This window comes from Puma concolor, chromosome C1 (assembly GCF_028749965.1).
Source record: "Puma concolor isolate L17-30 chromosome C1, mPumCon1.1.hap2, whole genome shotgun sequence".
NCBI lineage: Eukaryota > Metazoa > Chordata > Mammalia > Carnivora > Felidae > Puma > Puma concolor.
The window spans coordinates 6267644-6272535 of NC_141674.1; the positions used below are offsets into that span (position 1 = coordinate 6267644).

Here is a 4892-nt window from a genome sequence, read left to right on the forward strand (position 1 = left end):
AAAATCCAGAGAGAGAGAAAGTATAATAAATGGGGGAAAGGCAGAGTCGTTGCCTCATGAGGGTAGAGTTTCTGTTTGGGGCACTGAAAAAGTTCTGGAAATAATGGTGATGGTTACAAGTGAGCTGGCTATACTTAACGTTGCTAAATTGTACACGTGAGGGGCGCCTGGGTGGCTCAGTCGGTTAAGCGTCCGACTTCGGCTCAGGTCATGATCTCACGGTCTGTGAGTTCGAGCCCCGCGTCAGGCTCTGTGCTGACAGCTCAGAGCCTGGAGCCTGCTTCAGATTCTGTGTCTCCCTCTCTCTCTGACCCTCCCCTGTTCATGCTCTGTCTCTCTCTGTCTCAAAAATAAATAAACATTAAAAAAAAATTTAAAAAAAAAAAATTGTACACGTGAAAAGGGTTAAAATGGGAAATTCTGTTACGTATATTTTGTCACAACAACAACAACAACAAAAAAGACGAGGGCATGGTTCTTGCACAGCAACTCTTCCAGGATATCATCGGGGGTCCCGGAGAGGACTCAGAGTCTGGGGAACGTGCCCCCCCTCAAAAAGGCGAGTGTCATCAGTTAGTCTCAGAAGTGGCGGCCGCGTGACAGTGATATTGGAGGCTTTTAATTGCTCCTGAATTAATGTGCTTACTTCCCACCCCTGGGGCGCCTGGGTTTAATTACCATCTCAGGTCACATATGCAGATGAATCTGCTGTCATCCCTGGTCCCAGTGGACAGCAGTCCTCCAACTTGGCAGCAGGACGGGCAGGAGGAAGGGGGGAGGCCGCTGGCCAGGCTGGCCTGCCGTTAGAGCCGACGGGTGGAATCGGAAGAGGGTGGTGCAGGGTCACCCCATTTCTGGGTCTGGATGAGCTGGGGCGTTCAAGGTCTGTGTCAGTGCGGAAAAGCCCGGGAGGCCCTGAACTCCCAGAGCCCTTGGGGATCGAGGGTTTTCACAGAAAAGGAAGAAACTGGGAAGGTATCAGCCTGCAGAAGGGCCCGTGGAGCAGGGTTGCACGTTTCAAAGCCGAGGGGAGCTGAGCAGGTGTGTAAGTCGGGGAAGCAGAAGTGATCGGCCAGCCGCTGCCTGCACACGGGCCGGGGTGGCCGACCTCTCAACCCGTTAGAACCAGAAAATGGATTTTTTTACAACAAATCTCCTTTTCAGGGGCGCCTGGGTGGCTCAGCCGGTTAAGCGTCTGACTCTTGGTTTCTGCTCAGGTCGTGGGATCAAGCCCTGCATCCTGCTCTTTGCTGCGCCTGCTTGGGATTCTCTCTCTCTCCCTCCTCCTCTCTCTTTGACTCTCCCCCTCTCTCTCACCGCCCCCCGCCCCGTCGCTCCCTCTCTCGTGCTCACGCTCACTCTCTCTCTCAAAATAAATACATAAACTTAAAAAAAATGCTTAAAAAAATCTCCTTTGTAGATTTTGACAGCTAATTAGAATGAAAAGAAAAAACCACTAGGTTGCCTGAGCCCAAGGGGTGGGGTGGAGATTGGGAAGGGGCTGGAGGAAGTCTTGGGGGTGCTGGAAATGTTCTGTGTTGTGACCGTGGCACAGATGTGCCCTGTCCCTGAATGCGAATTAGACCTGGGTCAGGTCGCTGAACCTCAGACCGGCTCAGTGGTGCCCGTCCTCGTCCCCGGGGGGCTGGCAGGGCCCGCTGCAAACCCTCCCCTTCCGGTCCCTCCTGGCCACGACGCCTTGTACGCTCTGAGGCCCTCCCTCCCTTCCCTGTGCCCCCCACTTCTTCTGAGGTGAGGAGCTCTGTGCCTGTTTAACTGCGGGGCCTGGCTTGGTCTGAGCAATAACCCGGGAGGCAGCACCGCGGCATTATTAGCCCCATTTTACAGATGGGGACGCTGGGCACAACTGGTCAGTGGCAAGGTCAGAATCCAAAGCCGTCCAGCTCCACCTGTGCTTTTTTTTTTTTTTAATTTTTTTTTTTAACGTTTTATTTATTTTTGAGACAGGGAGAGACAGAGCATGAACAGGGGAGGGTCAGAGAGAAGGGAGACACAGAATCTGAAACAGGCTCCAGGCTCCGAGCTGTCAGCACAGAGCCCGAAGAGGGGCTCGAACTCACGGACCACGAGATCATGACCTGAGCCGAAGTTGGCCGCCTAACCGACTGAGCCACCCAGGCGCCCCATTCCACCTGTGCTCTTGGCTACTGCACTCTGCCTCTGTGTTGGCTACTGCGAGGGCCGACAGAGCGAGCGAGCAGGGGGAGGGGCAGAGAGACAGGGATAGAGAGAATCCCAAGCAGGCTCTGTACTGTCAGCGTGGAGCCCAATGCGGGGCTCAAACTCACAAACCACGAGATCATGGCCTGAGCCAAAGCTGGGTGCTTAACCGACGGAGCCACCCAGGCGCCCCTCAGATTTTCTTCTTCATGTTTATTTATTTTGAGATAGAGAGCGCAATGCGCGTGCACAAGTGGGGAAGGGGCAGGGAGCGAGGGGAACAGAGGATTTTAAGCGGTCTCTGCCCTGAGAGCAGTGAGCCCGATGCAGGGCTCGCACTCACAAACCGTGAGATCATGACCTGAGCCGAAGTCGGACGCCGAACCGACTGAGCCACCCAGGCGCCCCAAACTGCTTCAAATTTTCCGTTGATTTTTGTTCTGGCGTCAGAGTGGCAGGAGGCTGGAAGATAACCACAGGCGAGAAATGTATGTTTTGTGGAAAAGCATTTGTAATACGAAGTTAAAAAGGGAAAACTCATAAAGCAAGTCCAGAGGCTGCTAACAGAATGCTGACAAAGGTGTTTACTAAAAAGCACTTGCAGTTCCTGGAACACTTGTGATCCAGAGACATTTCACATTATAGGCCAGCAGAAGGCCCAAGACTGGCTTTCTAGAAACGGAGAATTAATGTCACCTGACCTGCTTGACTGGGCTCCTCGGAAAAGGTCCTTTGGGGTGTGATTCTTCCCGGTCCACGCTGGGCCACGAACGGCCCCAGCGCCACGCTGGCAACCTTCTATATAGGCAGTGCGCCTCTGAAAGGGGTCCTACCTCCACCTGCCCTGTGACCGCAGTGGTAAATGCCTTTATCTGCTGTTGCTTTAAACCAGTGTCAGTAAACGAGGACACTAAACCAAATTTGGGTGCTTTAAGGCTGGGCATCGAATTCTAGTAAGACTGCCAAGCCTGGTTGAAGGAAGGCTTCCTTTCCCTCCAGAATCAATTCCAGAAGCCAGTCACTGACATCCGGACGGGGTGGTTTCGGCCACGGGAGTTATACCACACGAGGTGGAAATAGGACTTGGTTATGGATATTTGGAGATTGGAGAGTGGACGACGGGCGGTGGCTTTGTGGCCTGTCAACCTGACTCTGATTCCTGTTATTCTATCAAATACGAATCTAAGTATTACCGTGAGGCTATCCGGCAGACGCAATTAGCCACCGGTCACTGGACCTTAAGTAAATAATCGCGGAAGACCTGGGTGTGCAGAGAACCGGGATTTCCTGACTCAATCAGTTGGGTCCTAAGGGCAGGGCCTAAAGTTCTCCCAAGGGAGAAATTCCACCTGTGAATCAAGGTTTCACCTGTGCCCAGGCTCGGTCCTGACAGGCTGCCCCATGGACTTTGGATTTGCCCGGCCGTGCCCCACAGCCTCAGAAGCCAATTCCTTGTGATAAATCTCTTGATGTGCCTTTTCCCACTGATTCTGCCTCTGGAGTTAAATCCAAACTAATAAACAATAAATAAAAATGCCCACGAGGAGGCGTCCTAGTCCTCAGGCTGGGGATTAAAACACAATTCGAGGGGCACCCGGTGGCTCAGTTGGTTGCGTCTGACTTCGGCTCAGGTCAAGATCTCCTGGTTCCTGAGTTCGAGCCCCGCGTCAGGCCCTCTGCTGTCAGTGCAGAGCCTGCTTTGGATCCTCTGTCCCCCCAACCCCTTTCTCTGCTCCTCCCCTGCTCTGCCTCAAAAATAAACATTAAAACAAAACAGAACAAAACCCACAATTTGAGACTTGACCAAATAAGGGGAAGAAAGAAAACACGAGATGCTTCCGAGGGGCAGAGAGTAACCACAATACTTCATCTCTCAGTTCTAAGTAAATGTACCTCCTCACGCTCGGGTGTTCATGAACACAGTATGGGTGCTTTCTGCAGAGCTGATCAGTACACAGTGCTGTGGGCATCACTACGTGTAGCTTTTAAGCAGCGGAAATATTAGGAAGAACGAGGAATGGCATTAAATTGTATTCATCTAAATGGGATTCCAGGGGCGCCTGGGTGGCGCAGTCGGTTGGGCGTCCGACTTCAGCCAGGTCACGATCTCGCGATATCTCGCGTGATCTCGCGTGAGTTCGAGCCCCGCGTCGGGCTCTGGGCTGATGGCTCGGAGCCTGGAGCCTGTTTCCGATTCTGTGTCTCCCTCTCTCTCTGCCCCTCCCCCGTTCATGCTCTGTCTCTCTCTGTCCCAAAAAAATAAGTAAACGTTAAAAAAAAAAATTTAAAAAAAAAAAAAATAAATAAATAAATGGGATTCCGAGGCCTTCCAGACGCCCCCCCACCTCCCCACAGCTGCCGTTCAACTATCCTTTTACCTTCTTCCCCCAGGAACCCAGAAACCACCTTCCGGCTTGCCCAGGACGGTTGGCTGTGCTCTACCCAGCAGGCCTTCCGGTTTGGACAATTACAGGCTCACGTGATCTAGAAGCCACCACCCTGAGGTCACCTGTAATAGTTCTGTGTTTGTATTTTCTCCCAAGTAAGAAGTCATGTTCTGCTCCCAAGAAGGACTCTACTTCTGTTCAAGGATACAACATGCCCCCCCTTCCCCTTTTGCCTCAAATGCCCTGCCCAAGGACTTATGAAATGTCCTCAACTCCTGTCCCTTTTTGTCATGACACAAAGCATCCCAACTCTTGCAGGCCTGT

General features: G+C 52.3%; 1 long non-coding RNA gene across 1 annotated transcript; it reads right to left on the minus strand.

Moving 5' to 3' along the window:
- Positions 1 to 390: 390 nt before the first annotated feature.
- On the minus strand, positions 391 to 2367 carry LOC147577760 (uncharacterized). Its single transcript, XR_015254450.1, has 3 exons — positions 2154 to 2367; positions 1084 to 1910; positions 391 to 983 (listed from the first exon to the last, which is right to left on the minus strand). It is a non-coding gene; the product is annotated as an uncharacterized LOC147577760 (long non-coding RNA).
- Positions 2368 to 4892: the final 2525 nt, after the last annotated feature.